Here is a 9,283-nt window from a genome sequence, read left to right as displayed (position 1 = left end):
GAATTGGCACAGAAAGTGCACAAATGCACCTTGGAACTGTGAGAAAAGAAAACAAGATAATGTAATAAACATTCAAATGTGTGTTATTTTTAAAGAAGTAGATAAAATATAAAGTATACTCTTGCATACACACTCTTAACCTTTGCAAGAAGACTAGAGTTTAGTTTTATCCTAAATGGAATTTTAAAAAATCTTCATCATTCCTCTGCATTACATTCGAGAGTGATGTGAGTCTGCAAAGCTCCTGCTTTTTGTTTATTTATTTTTATTACAACACGTGCCTTATGGATTATTTCCTGTTCCAATAATTAGAGTGTGTCTGTTTTGATGTTGCAATTCTGCAACAGTTGGCTGTAGTAGCTTATATCCTGGTGCGGAGGGAGAGTATTAAATCTTGATGATACACAGGGTGAAGGTGAAGTCGTGAGGATTGTATGCAGAAAGCCAATTGTAAACAAGTGTGTTTTCAGAGGAGGATGATTTCGGGGAAACCAGACATGTGTTGTTTCCCTGAGACATTTCCGCAACATCTTTTGCTTTGTCCTGAGCTGACACTGTTGATGGAAATAACCCTGAAGTACACAGTTAGCCTGAAGTCCAAATGTTGTAAACTCACTTATGCTTTACTTCATGAAGGGGGGAAAACAAGACATTCACAGTCTTCCTATTAGTTGTTTTTAAGTGCACCACTGCATTTGTTGGCATCCACTGTGTGCAAAATTATTAACAAATTACTCATGAGTTAAGAACAGAGAACATCAGTCTACATTTTTAAACAGTTATCAAACTGCTAAGTCATGACTGTTGATTATCCGAATAGTACCTTCATTTTTTATCGACTTTTTACGTCAGCTAAGAAATATCTCTACAATTGACTAATTTTCCTTCACCAAATAAATGTTTTATGTCTTTGTTTTGGTTCGCACAGACTACTTAAACTTCCTCCATCTTGGACTCAAACACAAAGCTTCAGCTTCTTTGTGACTTGTTCAATGTGATGTAGCCGGTCTCATAACTAACTAAAGGAAAATATGAAATTTGTGCCACATTACACTGGTATTTTGTTCATTTTTTAAAAAAGTGATTTATTTAATTCATTTAAAGAATTATATTGTCTGACTTTGGCATTTATTTCTTACCTCCTGTCTACCTAAAATTAGCTCATCATTTTTTTTTTCTTTGGACCATGAAGTAACCCTGAACTTGCCAATTTACCATAGTAATCCCTTTGGTGGCACATTTTGGAACCAAATTGGTTGAAATTGTCTTCAGGGATCTTTGTTTGACCACAGACATAGTAGCAGCATCTGGAGGAACGCTCACAGCTGTTTGAGGAAGAGAGAAAGACAACAGCTGGAGTGTGGAGTTGTCTTGTGAAGTTATATTTCCCCAAAACCCCTCTCTTCTCATTCATGTTGCATTGTGTGAAACTGTTTTCTATCCTCACCATCAGGGTTCTTGACAGTTTTGTGTCAGACATTCCACTGCACCTAACATGCACGCAGAGCCCAAAAGCAATGCTAAAAAAGGCAATGAACATATTACTATTAACAATAAGCGTTACCACCATTAGCCCAATGATAAACCTTATTTCTTCTTTGAGCCCTCCTCCTTATGTTTCATTTCAGTTAACACATAAAAACACTCTTCTGACTGTGGTAATGACAACCCAATGGTCATTTGTTTTTGGTAAAGTTGTCAATCCTGTCCTTCATACATTCTGCCGACAACGGTTGCCATGGTGTAGGGTTACCACCATCCTGTATATGTGATCATATATATCTCCACACTTCAAGGTTTTTTTTTTTTTTTCTAAGCTCTGCTATTCATTCCAGCAGCACTGCAGGCCTGAGTGCTTACTTCTCACTGAGCTTAAACTACTGACTGTTTATTGTCAGTCAATAATCACATGGATATCACTGTATATCAATATATAAATGATGAATGAATAAACGCTAATGTACAATAACTGTCCCCCATGTTCCATGATCAAAGGACTGAAAAATAAAAAAGGAAGGAAAAAATGAAGGCAGAAAACATAAATATAAGCATTTAATGCCCTGTTTTAACTTTGTTTACCTCATTTGTTTCTTTTGTTTTTACAGTGTGACTAAATGCGACCTATGATTATTACTTGATTGTAGTGGTTTTATTTCTAAGCACAAATGTATCTATGTATAAGTATCTATGTATGGAAATACATGTTAAAACTTAAAAATGTCCCACTGTTGCATGCAAGCCTACTCTGAGTCTGGGTAAGAGGGCAGTACAGAAGCTGAAGCTTTATACAAAACAGCAAGATTACAGATCCACATAATAAGAAGCTGAGAGCCTACATGTGGGGATTTACATTGTCATGACATATACTAATACCATAAACTGACGTAAAAGGTTGTGTGATGCTCCTCAGCAGCCTTGTGTGGAATCAGACGAGGTAGTGCAGCTGCCAATCTGCTCTAAGTAGAAAGCTTTAATGTGCTGTGACCTCAGTAATAATTAAAAGATTAAAAAAAGAAGATTATCAAAGCAATTTCTACCTCACTATCTTTCCACATATTAACCCTGACCTGAAGTAAACCTGCAGCCAGTGTGTCACTCAGTGTACTTATTGAGTGACTTTTTCGGGTAGGGTCATTGATAAGACTGTATCACTGCAGGTCTCCAACATCATATTAATGCATGTATAGGCTCTCTTTTGACTTACGTATATACTACTGTGACCATGATTAGTTATGTGCTGTACTACAGACTCCAGATGAAGTAAAAGATAAAAACTTAGCCAAGCATATTGCTTGTTCTTACATATTAACAGTCTCGAATGGTAATCTTTATGAAATACAAAAAAATGGTGGTATACTACTGTACATAGTTAAGGTATTTAACATTGCACCAACTGTTTATGTTGTTTGTGTCAGCATGTTTTAGAAATAAAGGCTGTAACACAATTAATTCTTACTGATCCAGGTTAGAGACCAGTTGGCTCTCTAAAATCCCAAGGCATGTCCTGGGCTTGTGTATCACAGTGTATTGTTGCCAAGCTGTCCTCACCTGCCCTACCTGACTCACAGGTGGCTCTGAGCCAAGACTGACAGACTGCTGGTAGGGAAACCTGCCACCATCTGGAACATCACAGGCTGCCAGTAATGGCCCCGGCCAGTTCAGAGACAAAATGTTACATCCCCTTGCTATTGTGTGTGGACCAGTACACTGCCAGCATCTTTCCAGGAGGAAATAAAAGCTTGGGCCTGCTGCAAAAATAGCATCTGCTACCTTTCTAAAACAGTAAAAAGAGAAAAAATATTGAACATAAAGTTTTATGGTAAAAGTCAAGGGATTCATTACTCATCAGAACTACAGTACAGTCAGTGCAAGATGAGCCACTTCTTTAGGTTTGTTTCTACAATGATATATCTATCTTTCTAGGTCAATCCATTTTGCTTAGAACAAAAATGTATTATCATCAATAAATGAAATTCCTCCATACCTTTTGAATCTTGTTTCTAATGTGTGGCATTTTTGCGCCTGCATGCCTGGGCCATGCGTGTTATTTTCTCTGAAAGCACAGTTGGAGGTGTGACTCTTCTAGTTAGGGCATATGTATATGAGGGAGTATTATGCAAATTATCACAGGAGAGATAAGTAGGACTGTAATTACACATTCCATTGAATTGACTATAAATATTACAACTAGGCTTGGTGTACAATTTAAAAGAGCGTCTGTGGTGAAGAAAAGCATGTAAATTAACTTTTTACTCTACTGAAATCAGTGACACCTGACAAAGACTGTAAGGAACTGTACAAAACTGCTGTTGGAAGTGTTTTAACTTTTCAATTTCCCACTTGGTACTGTCACCTAAATTGTTCTCTAAGAATAAACTTTCCAGGATTGTCCTAATCGTCAGTAAATTAGTTTGCAAACCCCAAAAGTCCTTGATTACACTTCTTACGGAAAGTACGGGGAAAAAAACAAGGAGTGTCCTGGCAGATAGCTCCCATTGTCTACTCAACCAGTTTGAGCCTTTAAACTCTGGAAGGCACTATAGAGTGCCTCTGGCAACTAAAAATGTATTTAAGTAGTTCATTACCCCAAGCGCCATCAGAATACTTAATTCTGCAAAGTGACTGATGAGAATTAAGCCACAGGCATGACATGAACTGTTTTTAATGTGTAACGTGTCTCTGTTTGTTATACTGACTGCTTTTCTATCTAATTCTTGCAAGAATATATATCTGTAGTCTATTCAACTCTATTGGGTAAATAAAACTAACAAATCATTAAACAGCTAAAATGAATTGTAAACTGGAAACTTTTATTTCATTAAAATTTAATTTCATGACAGTCAACATAGAAGGGGTGGAGAGTTGTGGTTATGACTTTTCTGTCAAGCAACAGGTGATGGTTCATGTCCATTTTGTGTCTTACATGCGTATTATTGTCTCATTCAGTCTCTTTTTTTTTTTTTAAATTTTTCATGGATATTGTTTAATGCATTATCATTATCATAATGCCTACACATATACAAGCAGATTGTGAGCACTTGATTATGTTTAAAACGGTTCATGGCTTGAAGCTGTTGATGGTTTTACGGAAGAGTTGCATGAGGATTGTAAAGGTTTTTATGACTGCAATTACTTGACCACATTATTTTCATATGTCAGATCACAGTACATTCATTAACTTTCAACTGCCAATATGTCTTTTTTACAAAACAGACATTTGGACTTGTCATAGTTAAAAAAGCACAGGTGTTACTAATAACATTAACAATGGCTCTGTTCTATTCAGGAGTCTCACTAAGCCATGACAGAGCCAATGAGCCAGCAGGCACAACACCAGACCCTGAAACTGAAGTAGCTAAATGTAATTCCACCAATTAATTTTATTACTTACACCTGAACTTTTCCTACTGTTACATGTCAAAATATCTTCTGTGACAAATCCCTACTGCCTGGACCATTTCCCCTAGTTTCCTCTTGAACTCGAGGTAAAGGTACCTTCATATCCACTTTTATTTGCATTTTTCAAAACCATTATTACGATTTTTTTTTAAATATTTTTTTGATTTGTAAGAGATATATGTAAGATATATTAATTCAATATGTTAATGTCAATTGAAGAAGGTAGTCTATTGTTTCTGTTGTGCTCATTCATTTAAACGCATACAGGATGACAGATAAATGTATGACAGGACGGGAATAGCTTTAAAACCAGCCTTAAAAAGGAATACATATTATGATGGAGGATGGTTTGGTGGTGAATTGACAGGGATCTTAAAAAGTTTCCCATTAAAAGAAAAATAGCAAAATTGCAGCTTTGTATTTAGATTTGTAGATTATTATTATTGAGTGATGAATAAACGAGTATACTGTCTATATCTGGACTGCTGTCATTTCTTGAATGTGTAGCAATATATTTAAGTAGGACATGAGTCTGTCTGGAAGACATTTTGAGGTCTTGACAGGGATTGGCAGAGACTCTTATAAAACCTAAAAAGCAATTTCCTTTGCTGACCTGTCATAAAAAAATGTGGTATTTCTAACTACATGAAGGCAGCATATTGAAATATTTAAACCTGCCCTTAACTTCCATTACGAAACATTTAATTAGCTGTCAAATAGAAAAAAGATACCTTCTAACTGAACTGAACTTGCAAATGCTTCTGTCCTGGATATGCTCTAGTTTCTCTTTTGGCTCTCAACAAAATCAAAAACCCAATGTTTTGAAAAATACTATACCTCTCAGCAAACGCGCACGAAATGCAGCCAGGTGTTTGAGGTCTCTATGTTGAAGTCCTTTCTTGATCCTACAGGGGGAGGTGTTACTCTGCAGGGACTGGACCATGAGCCTGGGACAGAGAAGAGATGAGCGATGTAGAAGAGGGCAGTTGAGGTGAATGGTGGGGTGCCTGCCACAGCTTAAAAGCCTCACCACAGCCCCAGCAGGGTAATCTAATCAGCTGTCTCAGAGGCTCTCTTGGCACCAACAAGCTCTGCGTCTCTCTCTCTCTCTCTCTCTCTCTCTGTCTCTCTCTCTCTCTCTCTCTCTCTCTCTCTCTCTCTCTCTCTCTCTCTCTCTCTCTCTCTCCTCTCTCTCGCTCTCAGTCTGTGAAAATAGAGAAGAACTCACTCCTCATTTTCAAGCGATATGTGCCCCTTCTTATTATCCTCAATTAGGTATGTAGAAGTTTGAAAATAGCTGACAAACATGGCCTGTTTTTCCCTGAAGGAAAACATGGTTTAGTGTGTTTTGTTTGCAGTTTTATCTTTGCGCGTAGGTGAAAAGGCCTTTCAAATGATGGCTTCAGATTGAATGGGAGAATGACATAAAAACTCTTCTACATACCGTTGATGTTATTGTACAGCTGTTTAGAAATAGAACATTTCCCCTTGACGATATAAACCACTTATACTGTAAGTAAGTAGTGACAAGTGAATGCTATTTGTGTACTGTATTTTGTTCAAACTTGTATTTCCTTCCACATCAATTAAATAAAATCCCACATGTGTACAAAGCCTTAATCATGAGTAGGGATGCTGTTGTTAGTCAGACAAGAGCTTTTTCTGTGATTTGATTACTGACAGGTTTTCTCATGAGAAGTCTTTCAATTAGTAACAGTTGGAAGAATTTAGAAGAGATGGAAAGACGTGAAGACTGAAGCTACAGTACATGCTGTATGGCAGTTGCACAGCTGGCTAACATTTACTGTTGACATTAACCTCTTGTCAAAAGAAGAATAATGGCTCTTAGGATAACCAAAGTAAAAACTAAATATAGCCATGGAACAGGAAATCCACAAACATCAATACAACCAAGGAAGTGAGCTGAACAGCAGATAATGCCAGTATTTTTTAAAAGGCCTATCTATTTCTTACCAACAACAAAAGGCAATTAAATAGTTCATTCTCAAACACAACAACACACAGAAATATGCTCAGCATCAAAACTGCATTTGTCAAAATGAGTAATGACAAAATACAACAGTGTAAGTCAACTGGAACTAAATATATCCCCTAATCAGGCTGGAAAGGATTGTGGTCGTGTTGGATAAACAAAAACAGAATGTGCTCAGCTATTGACATTGAGCCATTGATTTGATGGTTGAGGAATTAATCAAATTAAAGGTTCAACGAATGCTGACAGCAGAACGTACACTGCCAAATCAACAGGTGCAACATCCCAGTGGGAGTCTTTTATGAGGCTGAGCTGTCAGAACATCTAAAGTCTTCCAGTCACAGAGACCCTGTTTACACTTTGTTTTAAAATGTGCCTTGGGCAATCAGACCATGGGAGGCGCTGAATACAGGTGAAAACCAACCACCAAGATGCATTTAACCACATATCTTTTGCAGTGTAAACACTAATGCGTCCTGATGCGGCCCCCAACAATGATATAATGAGAAAATACGCCATTAATACAGGAAGTGGTGGTTGTTTTGGTGACAACACACCAACGCCAGTTGACTTTGTCCCGCTAGTCTCAATAGTTGGAATAGCCTGTACATGTATAATAGTCCTTTAAACACTTTTGTTTTCTGAGCTTGCCTGTACAAAACCAATCTAGTGCTTACATGACAACAGATTGGCGTTATAATTGACCCTCTAGTGAAAGTGATGTAGGCAGTAACAAAATCTGAACCCGAGTGGTCAGTTGGACATCTTGGAGGATAATCACAAGTGTGAATGGCAATGTGTCTCAGCTGTCCACACATCTTCAAATCACCAAACACATTATAAAACCAATTTTAAACAGCCTCATAAAGTCAGCACTTACTGTACCACAAACCATTTAAAACCTCAAGATCTCTGTTGATAAACCCTGAATACAAAACCCCCTGGAGAAAATTATGAGGAACAGCGCATATGTGAAAAAGCAAGGATCCTGGACAAGAGACCTAATGAAAATAAATAAATAAATCAACTAAGAAGATGTAAAAGAAGATGACCAAGGCAAAATCAAGGAGGCTATCCACATGCGACGCCAGGGATCCTCTTTGAACAGAGACAAGGAGACCAAAGACCAACGATGCATGACTAAGTCACATGATGACAACAAAGCAAACTCCTCCTAGAAAACTGCTTTTAAATGCAAGACTTTTATTCGTAAAAGTGTCAATGCAGCAATGTAAAAATATTCCATTACAAGTAAAAATCCTGCATGAAAAGTCTTACTAACAGTCCTAAAAGTGTTAGGTTCCTTCTTTCATTTTGGCTGGCTGGTAGTGGGCAGGACTTATCAATAAACCCGGTGGCCTAGGTTAGCTAAAGCTTCTGGGTAGCAGCTTCGAGAAGTAATTCTGGCAAAGAACAACCGTGAACAACTGCAAGAGTGGGAGACCCAAAACCAGAGAAACTTTTGTCTTTGGCCTTCAGAACTGAAAGTCGACAACATCAAGCTTTGTTTCATTTTGGACCCACCGCCACCAACAAAAACTTGAACAAGATCTGTCTACTGACGCCATCTGGGCTGGCCGCTCACGGGGAGCTCTTGATTGGAGCTAACCACTGTTGCTGACTGGAGGTAAGCCACACACAACACACTGCCAGTCAGCCTTCTCTTCCAAATGCACACGGTATGTTATGGAATAAACTTGCCCTAGACACGCCAGGAAGTGAACTGCCACTCATTCTTGTAACAAAAGTACAAACATATTAGCTGCAAAATATACTGAAATTATTACAGTAAAAATACTTGTTTTGTCCCTCGGATTAATATTATTTATGGCATCATTTGATTATTAAAAATGAGGCATCAGTTTATAGCTAGTTTGAACAATTTTATACATTAAGTCCAGTGGTTCCCAACCTTGGGGTCAGGCCCTTCCAAAGGGTTACCAGATAATTCTGAAGGGTCGTGAGATGATAAATGGGAGAGGAAAAAAGAAAAAACAAAGTTCTGTTACATAAATCTTTTTTCAGTTTTTGGACTTTTTCTCTAATTTTTTTTTATTTTTTTTGAACATCATGAGCTGTCATCAACTCAGAGACATTTGACATATAACCCAGACTACACACTGATTTGTGTAAAATGTCAGAAGCCAAAAAGCTTGGAAACCACTCCTTTCATCCTTCACAATGTGTTGTATTTTAAATACTTGTCATATTATCTATTGTAAACAATTGTAATCTGAAATGTAACTAAAGCTGTCAAATAAAAATGTAGTAGCATAGAAAATAATGTATGATAATATTATCCTTTAAAATGTAGTGGAAGGAAAGTATAAAATAACATGAAATGGAAATACTCAAGTAAAGTACAAGTACCTCAAAAGTTACTTTACACCA

The sequence above is a fragment of the Scomber scombrus genome, chromosome 19, assembly GCF_963691925.1.
Source record: "Scomber scombrus chromosome 19, fScoSco1.1, whole genome shotgun sequence".
Lineage (NCBI taxonomy): Eukaryota > Metazoa > Chordata > Actinopteri > Scombriformes > Scombridae > Scomber > Scomber scombrus.
The sequence above is the reverse complement of the archived record's forward strand: the minus strand, read 5'-3'. Positions refer to the sequence as shown.